We start from the raw sequence: 21,120 nt of genomic DNA, 5'->3' as shown, positions 1-21,120 counted from the left end.
CACCCGGGGACTTTTAAGTGTGTTCTCCAAGCTGGAATAGGATATTATCTTTCGGAAAAATTATCTTGTATAGCTCATTACATCTATTTTGAAGGAAAATAGGTTTCATAATGATTTATTTAATTTTAATAATTAAAAAATTGTTTTTTAAAACTACTGAAATTACCTTAAACCAAAAACTGGGTGTCAAACAAGCAGAAATTCTTCGCCGACAACTTCATAAAGTTATCAAATACACAAAGACACTTGGAAGACTAATGTCCCTCACGGAACATAAAGTTAAGTACAAAATGTATCGTCCAATAACGACACATGTTCAATTTTTACGAACTTAACCGAAATATTAGAGTAAAAAGCTAGAATTTGGGTGTCGCACACCCAGGGTGCGGTTTAAGGGTTAATTTTCAATTTCCCAAAAATCGGTCCGTTTTATTTGAAAAAAATTATTGCAGGGGGTAGTAGGGGGTTAAGGGTGGAAAGGATTTGATTTTGGTAGCCTTTTTTGTTTCCAAAAAACGTAGGTTTAGACACCGCAATCGACTTTTCGTGAAAATTCGAATTTCAACCCATCACCCTGGGGTTGTAGGGGGTTAAGGGAGGGAAGAATTTGTTTTTTAGTAGTCTTTTTTGGTTTTAGCGACCCCAAAAACATGGGGATAGGGGTGTGTGACCTCTGGGTTTTGACTTTTTTTTGTGCCTGTGTAATTGTTGTTAACCAAATTATTTTCATAATTCTTCAGCCTTAACATGACAGAGAGATTAAATCATTTCTCCTCATCGTTAAAATATCAACGTCATATATAAAAAAAACACGCAGATGCACAAATGACACTTGAAAATTGATCACACCATGCAGAAAGAAATTCCACGAAATTGACGATAAAATGTGTCAATAGTAAAGATTAGTTATTACTCAACTGTTTCCTATGATTGATAAGGTTTATTACAGACGTAATTATTCTTTTTTTTTACCAAAATTGACATTTATTAATTATTTTTTTATTAATAATTTTTCAATTGACGATTTTTCATTAAATATTTGCAAATTGAAAAATTTTCGTGTCACTTTATAATTTAATAAATTTTCGTTATAATAATATTTTCATCCAATAATTCTCCATTCCAATTTTAGAGAAATATTATACAAGAATGAATTAAAATTTATAAAGTTATAAATAAATTAAAATATTCGCGTCTCAGAAAGTAATTTTTAAATAAATCAATATTATTTCCTATTACACAATGAATGTCTTAAGTCGAGAAATATATTTGACACACCTGACAGATTACGATGAATTAATTATAATTACGGTAATATCTCTTATCATCATATACAGGAACGGTTTTTGCAATAGATTGAGAAAACAGGTGTAGGCTTGTTGGTATATAAATACAAAGTGTTACGGAAGTTGTAATTAATCTGACGTTACGATCATGGGCGGTCCATGTTTCGTGAAAGATTACATCCTTTACTTGTCATTGTTTATCAAATATATTAAGAATGATAATTTTCATTCTCTATTTACTAACTATTCACTATTAGAATTTTAAATTATAAAAATATAAATAACAGGACTCACCAAATATTCGCGAGATAAAACCCATTTCATTTAAAGTGAAATATTCTTTTTCAAGTGCGCCAAGAGAAGTAAATCAATTAAAATGTGTAAAAGAAAGCAAAATATAATAATAACGTAAAATTAAAAATTTAATGTAATTATAAATTTTTTTTAAACAAAAATGAATAAATGACTAAAAAGTAATTAATTATACGCCATCTTAGTTATAAAACCAGAGATAAAATAAAACCGGAAATAAACTTCATTTGACAATAAAGCCAATTAACGTAATTCTCATTTCACATAAATTTCATATTAGGGGAGACTAGGGGCGGTTGTTACGCTGTGCAGTTGTTACAAATGGAATATCTCAAAAACAGTGAATTATAGAGATGGGGTCCAAAGGGAAAAATGTTTAGTTGACATAAATAATAGGCACATTGGTTTTTAGAGGTCAAAAGTAAATATTTCTCCGGTTGATATTTTTTAAATAACTAATAGACCTTAATATCAATTCTATGAGGATTTAGCTTTAACAAACTGCCTTGTTTGTCCACATTTAGTGTATACTTTTTTAATAAAGTGATTTATTGTAAAAAATGTACTTGTTGTGCAGTTGTTACAAGTGATGATGAGAACAGATATTTTTACAAAAATTTTAAACAATATTAGTGCTGCCATCTCTATAACACTGTCACGCACTATTACGTTGAGTCAAAATTATGAATAATTAATAAAAGTTGTTATAAGAAATTATTTGTCTTTAATTTAGAAATGTTATAGATGATTCTTGGTATTGTGACAACCAACATTCTAGATAATATAGGGGAGGATGGGTCAAGGATAGAGGTAAGACGTTTTCGGATCTAGCGGTCAAACTTGAATATATGTATATGCAAACGAAAAGTATTTTTCGGAAAGCCTGGTTATTTGGCTATAATTTTGCTATACATTATTTTTCTGTAGACTCAAACCCCTACGAGATACTAATGAAGAAGTAAAAAAAAAATTTTAACTATCCTTGCCCCAGTACCGAGGCAAGGACATAATAGACATAATAGATATTTATTTATTTATTTGGTAGATAAACGGGTGAAAAATACCCTTTACATAATATAATATATATGATTAATATCTAGATACTATAAATTAAACATTGGCCAGAACAGAAAAATATCGAAACCTTGTGTGTAACTTAGGAATTTTTAATTGCGAACGTAAAGCATCATAGTTATGGGAAAAAAAATCGTAACCAATACCAAGTTGCCTAGCAAATAGTTTAAAGCATTTTTAACTTGTTTTATTTAGAAAAAGTGGCATTGTCACAAATAATTTCTTATAATCTTTTAATTTAAAAGATTGTGACGTAACACATGAGTTCATTCCCCCATGTCACACTTAGTCACAATTTTCAGACCCCCTCCCTCCCCCTAGCCGCGTGACTTATTATGTGTACGACCCCAGATGCCATTTATGTTTAAGGACTATTACGTCAAATGAATTTTATGTCAAATATAATATTTATGCTCTACTAATTTTACGTCAAATGAACTTTATGTCAAATAAAACTTATGACAAAATGAAGTTCATGTCAAATGACATTAATTAATGTTAAATTTATGCTAAATAAGATTTGGGGAACATTCATACAGGTAGACAAGTACAACTCAAAATTTGTCAATTTAAAAAAAACAGATGTCGAAAAAGAAACCATCTATTTCTGTAAATTTTAAACTGCAAAAAAATGTTTCTCGTGAAAGTGGTAAAATTGTGAAAATCGTGAAAATATGTCGACCCATTGAAATAACACAACGTTAAACATATTTAACGTGCCCACGAGAGTAACAATTAATTATATGCTCGCTATCTATGAACACTCGAACAGACAGGACGGCAATGCACATTTGCATGACTAAATCATTCAAGAGAGTGAAATGCATTAACAAGAGTGTGATAATTTTTTGTATATAACATACGATCGTGTCGATGCTTTCACTCTCATAAGCGGTGCTTAGACAAATTTATTAAATGCGGATATGTGTGTAAGTGAAAAACCCAGTAAAAAAAGAAAAGAAAAAAAAAAGAAAACGAAGATGGAGCTCCGAAGGGTAAAGAGAAAAATCGTGTAATGTACCAGATCCCATGAGATTTACTTTCACTGAATCGTAAAGTACAACTGCGCGATTTATCCTCGAATAACGTGCCACGCTCGTATTGTCAGTATTTGTTTTCCAAAAGGCCATTATGCCGTGATTTACTCGCGCAAACTCTTTGGATACATTCGTGCTTAAAATTGAAAACTAATGTGTGTAAGCGAAAACTATATATTAAAGTTTCGTTCATCCAAAAATTTTTTCCTGTCATAAATTTTTTTCTTTTTTGTTTTACGAAACAAAAATTAGACCAAGAATTTATTGCTTTTGTTCCTGTATACTTAATTAACGAATAAATAGTGAATACAATTTTTTTATATACTATATTTAATTAATATTACACTTTGTATAGGGTAAGTCCGGGGGAGATGGCCATATGGGAGAGATGGCCAGTCAAAATATTTTACAGAATTTGTTAATAAATATCACTCATTATGGGTTATTCTTCAACCTTTTGTGACTACTAATAAATGTAAAAAACAAATTGATAGATTTTGTTAATATTTTGTTATTTTGAAGTGTTCAGGGTCCTAATTAAGTATGCCAAACAGTTTTTTAAAATTTCGATTATTTTGCAAGATATTTGCAATTAAACAATTATGACACTTTTTAAAGATTTTTTTTTTAGTAAACTATTGGTCGTAGAAAAAATTGTTGTTAATACAAATAATAGAGAATAAACTTAAATTCAATAATATTATTTTTAAAAATTTATAAATTCAATTTTCAAATAATTTGTTTAAACAATAATTTTTAATTGTTAATTTAAAACATGTTACCGGTGATGAATTTTTTTAAAACTTTTTTAAAATAAACTTCGATATGTTATAAAAATGTAGTATAAATATAAAAATGGGTTTTTCGTCTTTTTCGAGAAATGAATTTTTTAATTTTGCTCTGCATTAGACACTCCGTGCGGCGTCATGGAATTCGTCAATACAGCAATGGAAATTAACTGTGACTCTTAATTAGTACATTTGAATTGATATTTTTCTTCTTTCATATCATATTATTAATGAATTAACATTTCTTTGTTAACAATTATACTCATTTCTGCACCACCTAGGAGGTAGAGTAGGGAAAGGCTTGCAGTTGACATATCTAAGCTTTTTTGCTCATAACTCATTAAAAAAAATAATAATTTCAATGAACATACCTTCTGAAAGAGGACCTAAAAAGCTACAAATTTGACAAAGTGTCAACCTGCAATTTTGAACTCTATTTTTAAATCGATGAAAAAAATATTAATTTATGATATTTTAAAAATTCCTTTTGGATTATCAAAATGAATTAAAAATCAACTCAGAAAAAAATTGTAACTTAAAATTATCCATAAAAATATTTCATTTGTAAGCACATGAAAAAGTCACATTTTTAATTTTTCCACAAGTCAATTTCAGAATTTGGTCAACAATAACATTTTTATTGCTTCTTTTTGCTCCAAAAATCATAAATAGTAATAAATAGTCATTTGACAACAATATCAATCGCGTTTTTAATAATGGCATTTCTACAATAAAAAATAACGCAATGGGACAACCTGCAAGCCGGAAAACTTGCAAGCCTTTCCCCTACTTTTGGCGCGTTAGTTTTTCACGTGTAGAAATTTTTTTTAACAAAACTTTATTTAAATAAATAATATTTTAAGAAGAAAAAATTTAATTTTTTGTTAATTACTGTTACGATTTTAACCCATTAACGCCCGAATGTACAATTTTTTGGACCTAAGTTTGACACTATATTTTAACATAAAAACTCAACAGAAAAAATTCCGCAATTGTAATTTCTTATTGGCCAAAAACCACTCTTTCGAATAGCGTTCCAAAAAATTTTATAAATTTATAAATAAACAAATTACGTATGTTTTAAAAAAAATCAGTCATAGAAGCAGGCGAAATGCGCCTACATTATAGGGTTTCGTGGCCTAAAATGACAAAAAAATAAATAATAATTTATTAAGAAATTTTTTTTGTACTTAAGATTGAAATTTTTTTTTATTACCAAAGTAACGGTTGCCATGGCAACGGTTATTATGACAACCATTAACATAACAACGGTTGTTATGTCAACCATTAACATAGCAACGGTTGCCATGGCAACGGTAGTTATGTTGTCTTAAGACTTAAGGCATAAGACTTAATACATAAGACTTAAAACTTAAGACGTAAGAACTACGGACGAACACCGAAGTCTCGCTATAAGGGTTTTGGCCTTTGGCCACGAAACCCTGAAAAAATGAAATTTATAGGTTTTTTTTTAGTTTCTCTAATTTTAGTACAGGTATTCGTATTGGAACACATCTAAAAGCCCTAAATAACGCGTCAAAAATATATTTCCTATCAGATAGGGGTATTCCGAAAATTGTTTTTTCAAATGGCGGACATAACACTGCAAAAACAAGTGTCTCATTTTGACGTTTTGTCCACATATTTGAAACACGTATGTAGATGTCTTGTGTCCACATATTTGAAACAGATATGTGTCTCATTTTAAGACGTTACAAAGTGTCTCACACATTTGGCATTGCATTTTGAGACACTTTATGTGTTTCGAGTATCCGTCTCACAGTAAGAAGACGTTTTATGTGTCTTATACGCATTGAGTCACCTTTAATGTCTTAAAATAAGACACGAGATGAAATTAAATGTCTCAATATAAGACAGATTTTGTATCTCAATAGTTTAAACACTTGAAACAACTCATTTTAAGACACGAGTGAGATACCAGTTTTTGCAGTGAAAATGGCGTCTAAAGTGAATTTTTATTTGCAATATCGTAGCCATGTGAACAAAATCGGAAACCTTGATAGATTTCATTAAAATTTGGCAGCTAAGTGTTTTTGATGTCCCTGATCACGAAAATAAAGTCAGAGTTTAAAAATTCAAAATGGCGGATCCAACATGGCGGACGAAATTTTTTGAAAATCTGAGGATTCGCTTGAAATTTGTTATTGGATTTGACTGAAAATTGATACTTGGGGGTTTTTAGGGTCGCTGATTACGAATCCAAAGTCAAATTTTGAAAATTCAAAATGGCGGATCTAATATGGCGGATAAAATTCAATAGGGCGAATAAAATTGTTAAAAACTTATTGGATTCACTTGAAAATTGTTGCTCAGGAGTTTTCAGGATCGCTGATTACGAATTCAAAGTCAGATTTAGAATATTCAAAATGGTTAGTGTTTCATTCGAACACGACACGATACGAGTAACGATCTCAAAACCGATTTTGTTTTTGGTTGACAACTGAACTGTTACCGATAATTGTTTTATATAAATGAACTTCTCGCCAAGTCAATCGATCTGAAACACAAACCGAGAAGCTCGGTTCAAAATATTAAAATTTTGAACTTAGTAGTTATATATTTAATGAATAAAATAGAATATATTAAAAACCGCATGAAATAATTTTCTCAATAACATATATATTATTATAATAGTAATTTATGTTTTATACTTTTATTTATTAAATGTATCGTTCGATTTATTTATATTACTTATTTTTATATTATTATTTATTTATATTATTTTATAGTGTTGTATGTGATTTTACAGAATTTTTTAAAGAATATATATTTTTATTTAATCGAGGTATTATATTTAAAAAACTCACTATATACTCCAAAGATTATGTATTTTAAACTAATATATTATTCATATAAATATTTATTGTTTAAGTATTTTGTATTAATTATCTTTGGAAGATTTTATAATAAAAAAATTGTTTGTCTCTTACACGGAAAAAAAAAGTTCACGAATCTCTCGTGAACTAGTATATCACTTTTGGATAGGACACAAAATTCTTGAAAATCAACAAACACAGTTCGTCAAAATTTCATCAACTCCTTCACTAGAAACATAGTACGGTTTCCGAACTTTTCGTCAAAGTTAACGAAAAATTCGTGAACTTTTAAAAAATGCTAAAAACAAGAAAACCTTTAATTTATTTTATGAATTATTTGTTTCACAAAAGAAATTACCAAACAAAAATATTCACTAAATAATAAAAAACACTGTTTCTAAATAATAACTTTCATCAAAGAATTTGCCCGAATGTAAACACCGATGACACCGACTGAATGATGAATGCTTGATCAACCATATTTGATGCGCATTACGAACTGCGCATACTACTGAAACTCGCCAGTTCACGATTTTTTCGTGAACTTGTACCTCTACTTTTGACGAACTACTCATCTTTAACACAGTTCATCAAAAATTCATTAACTTTGTTTCAGTTTTTCGTTGACGTTCGCCATTTCTAATCAAAAGTGAATGAAAATTTTGAAATTTTGTGTCCCATCCAAAAGTGAGAGATTCGTGAACTTTTTTTTCCGTGTATGCAGCATTGTTTTATTAGAACTGATTTATTTTCTAGTAAACAATAATAATACAACGATGAGAATTATCTACAATTAATCACAGACAGTAATGATTGTAAATAGATAAATTTTTACGTAAGAAAAACATAAAACAAGGACAATTTTTAAATGAAAAATCAATCTATTAATTTTTTAAATTTTTAATTAGAGCATTGGAAAACTGAATACGTTTTCTTTTCATGCCAATCGTGTAGGCAAAGAAGTTCTCGAGCAATATCATTTTTCAACCTATTTCGATGTTTCCGTATAATAAGAAAGAAGATCGGGAAAATAGGCGTTCGACAGGTACCGATGTCGCTTGGATGCATAAAAAATCGCGTGCCATGAGCGCTAAATTTGGAAAAGTTTTTTCGAGACTTTTCCACCATGAAAGAACGTTGACAGTTTCATCCGCTCGATCCGTTTTTATATACTTTTCGATTTCTTTCCTTCATTCTTCTTGAGGTTTATTCCTACGTCCACGTACTTTACGATTATATTCATTATCGTCCTTTCTAAAAAACTGAAATATGTCAATTTGATCTTCAGAATCCGAATCTTGAATTTGCTCAACAATGGTACCAGTCGGAGATCCCTTGTCATTGTTCTCCTGCACTGGTGGAATATAATATTCATTTTTATAAATTCCTTAAAATTTTTTGACTGATTCTGCCTTCATGCTTTTTTCCCATTCCGTTCTGTCAAACATTTCAATTTTAAATCTAGGGTCGAGAATAAGAACAATACAGTAAATCCAGTTACACTTGTTGTAATGTTTTACTAGTCACTATTTTTGCGCGCTGCGCACGCCCCTTTTCTTTCTGCTATTAAAAATGGAAATGTTTTTACACCGAAAAGTCTCTAATATTACTCTAAAGATACACACATAGTTATTAAAAACATTTTATCTTTAAAGGATTAAATTTTATTTTAAATTTTGTGTAGCTATTCCCTTTTTGAATAATATGTTCTGGTAATATAATATTATTATCTGCATCATTTAATTCACCATTGACAATTTTAAGTAAAAAATCTACAAATTTCGTTTCTTGTTTCTTCTTGCTCTCATATTATCAGTTAATGTGTAATTTTTGAAATATTTCTATAGTGTACTATTTTTTATTGAAAAATTTACTATTTCTGATTTAGTACCCCGTTCTTTAATTGGTAAAGTTTGTCGAAAATCTCCGCCTAGAATTACAATTTTACCACCAAAAGGTTCGTTGGAATAGATAACACAGGTCAACAAAAAAAGACTTACTTTTTTTATGAGATAGCGGAATGGTTTCCTATGTATTTTTGGACGCTAAACACGATCCCGACTTCCAAAATTGCCCATCACTCTTTAACCTGACGTGCTAGAGACTTCCACAAGGTCTTAAATTAAAGCTTGTAATGTGCACTAAAAGACCAATATCCATAAAATAAAAAAAATTAAGATTTTTTTCAAAAAATGGGGTTGAAGACACCAAAAATTTGTGTTTTTGGATTGCTTTAATAGACTTCTTGCAATCGCTTGGATTCGCTTGAAAATGGGTACATGGGGTTTTTGGGATCGCTGATTACGAATCCGATATTAGTTTGCAAAAATTAAAAATGGCGGATTGGTAATCAGCGACCCCAAAAACCCTGAAATAACAATTTTCAAGCGAATCCAAGCAATTCTTAATTTTTACATCTGCCATCTTGGTTTCGCCGTTTTAAATTTTTGCAAACAAATATCGGATTCGTAATCAGCGACCCCAAAAACCCCAAGTACCCATTTTCAAGCGAATCCAAGCGATTGCAAGAAGTCTATTAAAGCAATCCAAAAACACAAATTTTTGGTGTCTTCAACCCCATTTTTTGAAAAAAATTTTAATTTTTTTTTATTTTATGGATATTGGTCTTGTAGTGCACATTACAAGCTTTAATTTAAGACCTTGTGGAAGTCTCTAGCACGTCAGGTTAAAGAGAAAAGAAATGTTGAAAATCCTCAAAAAAGCGTTTTTGGGCTCTTTACCCCCCACTTTTCTCAAAATCCTGACGTGATAGGCAAATTGGAAGTCGGGATCGTGTTCAGCGTCCAAAAATACATAGGAAACCATTCCGCTATCTCATAAAAAGAAAGTAAGTCTTTTTTTGTTTACCTGTGTAATCCATAATTTCTAAAGCATATTTTGGAGCCATTGGTGCTTCATCCTAAATAAAAACATCTATATTTTTTAAAAAGAGGCTTTCTAAAGATTGAACTTTAATGTTTGAAGATAAATCACTGTATAATAGAACGGGTAAGTGTTAAACTTTATAAACAGTTTTTCCATTAGGAAGCAGAGTCGCAGCTATACCTGTAAATGCCATGTTGCAAACATTTATTCCTTTACTTCTTAACAATTGCAATAGAACCATCAAAAGAAGAATCCTTTAGGGCATCAAGTACATAATCAACTTCAAGTTTTTGTTTTACATTTAATTTAGCATAATTCTGTTCTCCTATGTTAATATGTTCTGCAATATTTATATCATTAACTTGTTCAGTAAAAATTGCATCTTGTATATCTAATAACCCCTGAAAGTCAGTTAAATTATATCCTTCGTTAAATAACATTGTTTTAATATTTCTACAAGCCCTTTGTTCAGCTTCAATGTCGTTTATTTTTTAATAATCTTCTGACATTTGACCCTTAAATTGTTCCCATATATAGTTTATCCTGATGTACAGGATGACATTGAATTAAAATTCTTGTGAATAATTGGCGAAGTGAATGTGGCATCATCCATAATGCAGCTTCTTCGATTGTCCTAATCCACTCACTATCATCTTCTACAAGTCCTAATGCCAAACAAGCAGTTCCCTACATAAACTGTCGTATTCAAAAGTATTGCTTTGCATTGGCGATAACATGCCTTGAATCGCGTTATTCGACAATTACGCAATCAAACACAAAGTTAATATTTTTTAATGTGAAAGCTCACATTACATCTAATGCAATTGAATGTCAGTGAATACAAGAGCAATTTTAAAAGAATGTGAATACTATTTAATACTGTTTATCGCTTTGAAAGAAATGTGATTTAATACACGAAAAATACAAAAAAATATGAATATTTTTTATTATGAAACTTTGCATTACTTTCAATGCAATTAAATGCGACTGTATACAAGAGAAATTCTTAGGAAATATGAATGCTATTTAATACAGTTTATCAATTTCGTTTGAATGCGATTAAATATTACTTTATACAAGACTCGTTCAAAATAACAATCAATACATTTTAATGCAATTTAAAGAATTTAATTCGCATTAAACTTGATGAAGTTGAATACATTTTAATACTTTTAATGGCGTTTCGACGCATCAGAAAACGGGATTAAAAACGCATTCAAATTATCAATACATTTAAATACTTTTGAATGCGACGTTTTATGTAGGGTTGTAAAAGATTCATGAACAACTCCATTAACTGTTCTTAAACTTTCAAAAGAAGTTGCTCCTTTTACTGTAAGCAACAATAATTTAAGATGAAATAACTCCAATTGATGTGGATTAACTAAATACATTCTTCCCTATACTTTTACTTTACAAATTCTTTGTTTCCATTCAAGAGATTTTGTTACCCATGTATAATGCTCTGGTATTTTTGAATAATAATACTTTTGAGCATTACTATCTCGTTGGTTAAGTTAAGCGATTAACGCTATGACTCTTTTTCTCTAAAGGTTTACTTAGAATTCTCCAAACTGCCTCAGCACTACCAAGATATCTATTTTCTTCATAATGATGTATTTCATTACGATTAACAGTTACCTCACCATTCGCATTTGTGATAACAATAGATGCATCATCATGCCCTTTGAGAATATATTTATATAAATATTTAACAGACTTGATACTCGAAACTATTCCTACATTAATATGGCAATTAAATTTTTTTGAAAGTTTAGGGCAATACGGAACAACATTAGAATTATCAACAATAAATCCATTTGGTCGTTCATACGCTTTATTATTATTTCTTCGACGACAATGAACATAGCAATTTCCTTCAATTGTAGTTTCTTCTTGGTAACTTTTTGGAAATTTTTTTGAATATTTCTCATCAATTAAACACTAATCTCCACAAGGTCCGTGAATATTATTTTGCATTATTATTTTATGTAAAATAGGATTTATATTTCCATCAGGAATTTCTGCAGAAATATAACGATCAACACTTTCAACTGTTAATATTTTAGAATTTTCTTTCAATATAACTAAAAAATAAATGTGTGGCAATCGTCGCTTTTGAAATTCAATAACATAAACATAATATTTGACTTCTCCAAATAATTTATTATCAACAATAGGTTTAAGTAGATGTTTAACTTTTAATGCGAAAACCCTAGTTACTATATCAGGTCTATCAGCAGCAGTTTGATAGGGGAATAAATTTTCCTGTATCTCTTTCTAATTTGGAAATTTATTGTGATAAATAAATCTGATCTACCATGACGAGCAACAATAGCCATCGAATCCTGATATTGTTGCATCATATAACGAGGTGATCCTATAAAAGTAGAAGGCAATATAAGCGTTTTTCACATGTGTACATCATTTTCCAACACATGATTGTGTAAATAATCCATCAGTCCTTTATATCTTTCACATCTCACTTGAGCGTGATTATTTGCACAAAATCTTAATCTATCATTTTCTATTTTTACATCATTTTTAACCACCCATTGTTGAAACAATCCACCTCCATATAAAAATTGATTAAATTCTTTATCTCTTACAGCAATTTTGTATTTAATGAAGGCCGACCTAGAAATAGTATGATTTCTAATTATCTAATCACTATCACTACGAATCATATTAATATTATAACCCTTATTTCCAAGTGGATAACATATGGGATAAATCCATGGTTCAACATTCGGATCTAAATTACTAACGAATTTCAATTCATTTGTAGATTTATTATAAACCGTTACATAAGATTTTGTTGTTTCTCCTTTAGAGTTTGTATTAAAAATTGCAGCAACTTTATTAAAACTTTGAGAATTGTATCTATTTTTATCAAAGCTTTTTTTCAACGTGAACAATAATTGTAACTCAGGAATTTCTTCATTATTTGTCTTGCTAATTCAGCTTCTATTTGAATTACCTCTGACATCATCAAGTGAGATTTTGTGTATGCATTAGAATTTCTCATAATATTTTCTATATAGATTTTAAACGGTTTTCATCCAAATTTTCGTTACTTTTTAATCTGTATCTGATTGATTCCTCAGGGTCATAAATAAATAATTGACCAAAACATGGATCCTCACCTTTATCCGGATATAAAGCACTATTAATTTGATACTAAATTTGACCTTGAATTTTGTAACAAAATGGTCCTTTTCTTCTGCCATTAAAATTAATTACATTAGCATTTGAAGATGCAAAAAAAATAATTATTATACAGCCTTATATTCTTTTTAAAACGACCTGATTTTTTATGAAACCCTTCTAACAAAAGCCTTAATTTATCTGGATATTGTATTAAAGTTAACACAACACCTCCATGACTGCAACAGACATTAAAACTAACTTTTTTACCAGTAACTTTTTCATCTTTAAAATGTTTAGCTTGACAATGTGTGCAGTAATTATTTATCGGACCTAGATAATCTTTAACATTCAACTTATTTTGAATTAGAAGCTTTAATACTCCTTCACAATAATTTCTTTGACATCGAGTATTCTTTGTTTTTAAAAAAGAACTTGTATCACTATTTTTATTTTTTAATTTAAGGTTGTCAGCATATTCTATTTTGGATTCGACTTGAAGTTTTTTCTTAGTTGAAGTGTGTTTTTCACTTAATAATTTACGTTATCAATTGTACGTTTTAATTTTTGCCTCTCACGATAATTTTTTTTAATTTCAGCCCTACTTTCTTTACGTGTTTTTGATGCAATATTTCTTTCTTTATTTCATTTATAATTCTCGGGAAAGAAATGGATGTGTATGCTTCCTCTGAATAATTTTCATTATTAATTTTTCGTTTTAATTTTTGCCTCTCACGATAACTTTTTTGAATTTCAGCCCTACTTTGTTTAAGGGTAAAAATTTGCCAAGTGATATCGCCAAAAATTTTATAGTCTCCAATTTTTGTATAATTACTTTTAAATTGTAGTATTAGTGGACCTCTTTGAAATCTGTAAAAATGGCTGACCTAGTATGACGGGTTGCCAAGTTACAGGGGCCCGAATTTATCAGATTTCATTGCGCACGGTGAATTTCAATTAATCATAACTTTCATTACAATTAGTCGATTTTAATTTTTGATGAGTGCTTTTTAAAGCATTTTTTACCAGATTTTCAAAAATGCTATTAGTTTTTTTTAAATAAAAAATTTAAGTAATTTTTTTTGAATTTTAATAATATTTTATAATATTTATGTGTTTTTCTCCCCATGGGCCCATTTTGATTTTTTAAAAACTATAATATATCGAAAGCTTGACTCTTTTCCTACAAAAACATGTAAATCCGAAAATGGGATTGAAAGAATTAATATTTTTTAGAAGGTTTTTCATACGCGTGAGAACGCTACTTAAGTAGCCGCAGTGTTATAAAGCGTTTAACAGTATTTATTTAAGTTACAAGTGCTAACTGAAAGTTAAATATTAATATTTTATGAAGTTATCATTCCCTATGGCTAATACAGATGACTAAAAATTTTCACTTCTTGATTAAGTTAAAAATAACATTGTTTTTAGATTGGAGTTTTTGACCGTTAATCCAGCTTTATTATATTTTCATGGCGTATGCGTATGTCGCTACTTCTTGATGTGTACGTTGAGTTAAAGTTGAAGTTTTGTATTAGTTGCTCGCTGTAGCTTGAGTTTATTTTCAGTGCTTTTAAACTGTAATTATTAAATTTCTTTGAAGAACTTCATATACATTCCTTAGTAGCTGGATACGTAACAATATTGTATAGAATAACAAGTTTTGATTTTTCTTTGTAGTACTGACATAATGAAACGACAGAAAAGTCATAGTGATCGATGTTATAATCATTTTAAAAAGGATCATCACAGATCTTGTGGTGATATAAGAACGATGTCTAAAAATTTAAGAAAAAAATATATTAATGTTCCACTCGATGCAAAATTATGCTCATCATGCAGAAAGGAAATGTCACTACTTTCCTCTATGTCCCCTTTACAGGAGAGTAAAAAAGTGTCAGTTAACAACGATTCTGAATTTTTCGTAAGTGAAAACGAAAGCGAAAATGCAGTCAATACTAAAACATCATCAAAAGTTGCTTCCGATATTGATGATTTTATAGAAGATGAGCCTTATCTTCTTTCTTCTTTAAAAAAATTAAAAATGCTTGTGATGACGAACTGCATAAAGCAGAGATTGAGGTTTTCGCTACGACCCCAAGATTTAGGGGCAAAGGGTTAAAAGTAATACTTTCTCTAAATGACTTGTACAGATTTTAAATTTTTCTTTAATTTGATCGAAAATCTCAATCGCTGCTTTATGCTGTTCGTCATCACTAGCATTTTTTAATTTTTTTGAAGAAGAAAGATAAGGCTTATCTTCTATAAAATCATCAATATCGGAACCAACTTTTTATGATGTTTCAGTATTGACTGCATTTTCGCATTCGTTTTCACTTACGAAAAATGCAGAATCATTTTTAACTGACACTGTTTCACTCTTCTGTAAAGGGGACATAGAGGAAAGTAGTGACATTTCCTTTCTGCATGATAAGCATAATTTTGCATCGAGTGGAACATTAATATAATTTTTTCTCAAATTTTTAGACACCGTTCTCATATCATCACAAGATCCGTGATGATCCTTTTCAAAACGATTATAACATCGATCACTATGACTTTTTCGTCGTTTTATTATGTCAGAACTACAAAGAAAAATAAAAACTTGTTATTCTATACAATATTGTTACGTATCCAGCTACTAAGAAATGTATATGAAGTACCTAAAAGAAATTTGATAATTACAGTTTAAAAGCACTAAAAATAAACTCAAGCTACAGCGAGCGACTAATACAAAACTTCAACTTTAACTCAACGTACACATCAAGCAGTAGCGACATACGCATACGCCATGAAAATATAATAAAGCTGGATTAACGGTCAAAAACTCCAATCTAAAAACAATGTTATTTTTAACTTAATCAAGAAGTGAAAATTTTTAGTCATCTGTATTAGCTATAGGGAATGATAACTTCATAAAATATTAATATTTAACTTTCAGTTAGCGCTTGTAACTTTAATAAATACTGTTAAACGCTTTATAACACTGCGGCTACTTAAGTAGCGTACTCATGCGTATGAAAAACCTTCTAAAAAATATTAATTCTTTCAATCCCATTTTCAGATTTACATGTTTTTGTAGAGAAAGAGTCAAGCTTTCGATATATTATATTTTTTTAAAAAATCAAAATGGGCCCATGGGGAGAAAAACACAAAAATATTATAAAATATTATTAAAATTAAAAAAAAATTACTTAAATTTTTTATTTTTAAAAAAACTAATAGCATTTTTGAAAATCTGGTAAAAAATGCTTTAAAAAGCACCCATCAAAAATTAAAATCGACTAATTGTAATGAAAGTTATGATTAATTGAAATTCACCGTGCGCAATGAAAGCAGATAAATTCGGGCCCCTGTAACTTGGCAACCCGTCATACTAGGTCAGCCATTTTTACAGATTTCAAAAAGGTCCACTAATACTACAATTTAAAAGTAATTACACAAAAATTGGAGACTATAAAATTTTTGGCGGTATCACTTAGAAAATTTTTACCCTTAAGTGTTGTTGATGCAATATTTCCTTCATTTATTTCATTTATTATTCTCGAGAAAGAAATTTCTTTCTTAATAGAGTTTTTAGAAAAGATTGATTCTCCATACTGAAGTTGAATATCTTTTTTATTTAAAAGGCAATTTCAGTCATACACAACTATGCAAGATCTTCTATAAGAAAGTTGTACAGAGGGAAATTTTCATAAACTATTGTTTTCGAACATTAACATTAAATGATTTCTAATATTACAATAATAGTAATTGACACAGTGGGGCAGAATATTAAAAAACAACGATGTTGCAAATGCTATTGCATATACTCCATAAGAAAGACTGTATTCTGGTTGTTAATCAACAGTTGTGAAAACTACTGGTGGTTCAAAAGGATATAATCTAATTAAATAACCTCTTTGATCATAATTTAAACATTTTTTATTAAGACTATCAAAAATGTAAAGGCTTATTCTACAATAATAAGTACAAATCCAATGACCAGATTTATAAGATCCACTAAAAAGTATTTGAATGTGCTGCTTACTTTTCTCGATTGGAACTATCAAATCAATTGTTTGTAAACACAAAGTATTTTGCATATTATAAAAAAATTTGATTGTCTTCGCAATAGCTTTTGAAATTCATACATATGATCATTATTTAGCATTGCTCCTTTAGTGACAACAATACTTAAATCATGAGTAGTCGAATTAACAGTTTCTCCTTTATAATCAATGAATTTATCACTTGGTTAAAATTTAATACGAAACAAGATGTAAAAATATCAATCCTCCAAGTCAAATTATAGTGTTATTTTAAATAAATAAAACACAAAAAACTTATTTAACGTTTCGACGGTCCCACCGTCCTCATCAGAAACTATAAAAAATGTTTATAACAATAAACATAAAAAAAAAACAAAAACATAAACAAACATAAACAACATAACATAACATAACATAAACAATAAACATTTTTTTTTTTTTTTTTTTTTAACATTTTTCATTAACAAATGAAGACAAATTAAAAATTACATAACAAAATTAACAAATTTTTTTTGAATTTTGCACTAAAACTAATATAACATTTACCATTAGAAATTTCGATTTCCCGTGTGATCAACACAAGAACGTTCGATTGACTGAAGAAATTACAAACAATTAATCGATCAATATAAGTAAATACACACATATACACATGGGGCATTCTTTCTGAATCCGGCCATTCCCCTGCACACTTTATTTTTGAAGATAAAATGTTGTAAGTATACTCAAAATTTGCGTAAGAAAGTCAAGTTTTTGATGCCGTCTGGTGAATTTTATTTCCATTTAGGGGTTGGGCAGTATGTCCAAAAAATCGCCCAAACTATTCTAAAAAAATGGCCAATTGAGTGAATAACAAAGAAAAATAAATTAATCTTACTTGTAACAGAGAAAAACATTTTATTTATGTAGTTTTAACACTTTACCCTCAAAATAATAAAAACCACCCCTAAAAATTACCCCCTAAACATAGGTTTAAAAAAGTTCCAATTTTACTTTAAAAAACTGGCTAAAAAAAAATAAATAACATTTATGAGGCTCGTGATTTAATCAGAATATATTTTAATCAAATTTACCCCTATAAAAATAATTACCAATGAACAAAAATTATCCCCTGTACAGTATTTGGTCAATTTTGTAATTATTCTCATGAACATAAAGATAACATTTTTTTATACATTCTATAAGTTATGAAATTTTCTCACAATATATTATGTTTAAACTAAAACTAATATTAATAAAAACAACCCCTAAAAATCATCCCCTAATCATAATTTTCACAAATTTCCAATTATTCTTAAATAAATTGTGTACAAAAAATTTAAATACGGTTTCTAAGGTCTAAAATATTTGTTCTGAGTATACATATTTCAATCAAATTCACCCCTATAAAAATAATGACCAATGAACAAAAATCATCCTCTGTACATTAGTTGCCCAATTTGGTAATTATTGTCCTGATCATCGTATTTAAATTTTTTGTACACAATTTATTTAAGAATAATTGGAAATTTGTGAAAATTATGTTTAGGGGATGATTTTTAGGGGTTGTTTTTATTAACATTAATTTTAGTTTAAACATAATATATTGTGAGAAAATTCTATAACTTATAGAATGTATAAAAAAATGTTATGTCTATGTTCATGAGAATTATTACAAAATTGCGCAACTAATGTACAGGGGATAATTTTTGTTCATTAGTCATTATTTTTATTGGTGTGAATTTAATTGAAATATATTCAGAACAAATATCCTAGACCTCAGAAACCGTATTTAAATTTTTTGTACACAATTTATTTAAGAATAATTGGAAATTTGTAAAAATTATGATTAGGGGATGATTTTTAGTAGTTGTTTTTATTAATATTAGTTTTAGTTTAAACATAATTTATTGTGAGAAAATACCATAGTTTATAAAATGTATAAGAAATGTCATGTCTATGTTCAAGAGAATTATTACCAAATTGCGCAACTAATGTACAGGGGATGATTTTTGTTCATTAATAATTATTTTTAATGGTGTGAATTTGATTTAAATATATTCAAAACAAATATTTTAGACCTCAGAAACGATATTTAAATTTTTTGTACACAATTTAATTAAGAATAATTGGAAATTTGTGAAAATTATGATTAGGGGATGATTTTTAGGGGTTGTTTTTATTAATATTAGTTTTAGTTTAAACATAATTTATTGTGAGAAAATTCCATAGTTTATAAAATGTATAAAAAAATGTCATGTCTATTGTTACGTCCGTAACCTATTACTCTATAAATTATATTACTAATGTATGTGTGTTCTTATAATATATTGTATTTACCTTATATATTTTTAACTCTTATAATCTATATTTTAATTATTGCATTATATTCAGTATATTTCTCTATTAAAATATTGTAATTATCATTTATACACATTTCTATTTTAGTATTATATTTAATACATTTTTCTATTTTAATATTGTATTCTATTGTCATATATTATTTGCATATTTTACTATGTATTTTGAAACTGTAACAATCCAAGAAAGGAAAGTAATATTATTACTCATGTAAAAAGAATAACGATGAAGCGACAATTCGACAACCTTCTAAAACATAGGCCGGACGAAAGAAAGGAAAAGCAGCAAACCCCGAGAAGTTTAGGTGAACAACAAACGCCGAGAAACTTAATGAAAGGCGATGCGTACAATCTCCTGGAGAAAATATCGACAACGCATAGAGAAATTCTTTCGCTATTAACTAGCACAAGGAGAAACAAATTTTAGCACGTGTACAATTTTTCGGCATCATTACAGTTATGAAAATCCAATATAAAAAGGGCAAGCAGTTTCATTAAAGCAGAGAGTAATAATTTGAAAGCCAACCTCATAACATCTTCAGTACAGAGAGTAATTTTTTGGGAATCAACCTGTACACATCGATCTAGTATTGCTCTAGTGTAAAGAGTATATCATCAACGAGTGAATTATATTTTCAAGTTTTATTTTGAAACAAAGTTCGAATCAGTATTTTAAAGTACAACTTAACCAGGCGAGCTTAAGGTAGGGTAAAATTTACCCTGTAAAATATTCATTTCTCCATAATTCGAATTTGAATTGATGAATTTACCTGTAATTTTTAATAGCTGCACTGAATACGGTAACAAATCAATAAAGAATAAAAAATTTTTTTTTTGCATTTCTTATTATTTATTTATAATTATTGTCAACACATGCACCCTGAATATAAAACCCACTACGAGTATTGTTCTTTGTATAATTTAAAAAAAAGTTGCAATCATGAATGAATTTCACTATTATTGTTTACTAAAGATAAATAATGTACTTTACTATCATTACAATTAAATTTTTATTTGTTTAAACAAATTATTATTGTTAATTTATAACAATTCCAAAAACAAAATAGAGAAAAGTAAATTTCTGACAATTTGGCAGCTGATATCGGTATTTTTTAATGCTAAATTAATAAATTCAATAAAACATTAAATTAAATTTGCTATAGTTATTAATTAACATTGTTTAAACAATAAATTGTTGTTATTTATTAACTTTTTTTTTTAAATACAAATAAATATATATAAATAAAATAAATAATAATAATAATAATAATATAATAATAATATAATAATAATATTATAATATAATTATGTTAATATATTAATATATATATATATATATATATATATATATATATATATATATATATATATATATATATATAT

The 21,120-nt window shown here is 28.4% G+C and overlaps 1 protein-coding gene across 4 annotated transcripts in view; it reads left to right on the top strand.

Annotated features, from left to right (window-relative positions):
- The window catches only part of LOC122510539, a 253,126-nt gene that overhangs the window by 37,896 nt on the left and 194,110 nt on the right, over positions 1-21,120 (top strand). For 2 of the 4 annotated variants that reach the window (XM_043625285.1, XM_043625282.1), the window contains exon 1: positions 3,807-3,868. The exons of the other annotated variants lie outside the window; for them this stretch is intronic. The gene's annotated coding sequence lies outside the window, so the exon portion shown is untranslated. Of the gene's footprint in view, positions 1-3,806; positions 3,869-21,120 lie in introns of those variants that run through there. 4 annotated transcript variants of the gene reach the window in all.

The sequence above is a fragment of the Leptopilina heterotoma genome, unplaced genomic scaffold, assembly GCF_015476425.1.
Source record: "Leptopilina heterotoma isolate Lh14 unplaced genomic scaffold, ASM1547642v1 Lhet_70, whole genome shotgun sequence".
In the NCBI taxonomy this organism is placed as follows: domain Eukaryota; kingdom Metazoa; phylum Arthropoda; class Insecta; order Hymenoptera; family Figitidae; genus Leptopilina; species Leptopilina heterotoma.
The sequence above is the reverse complement of the archived record's forward strand: the minus strand, read 5'-3'. Positions and strand labels throughout refer to the sequence as shown.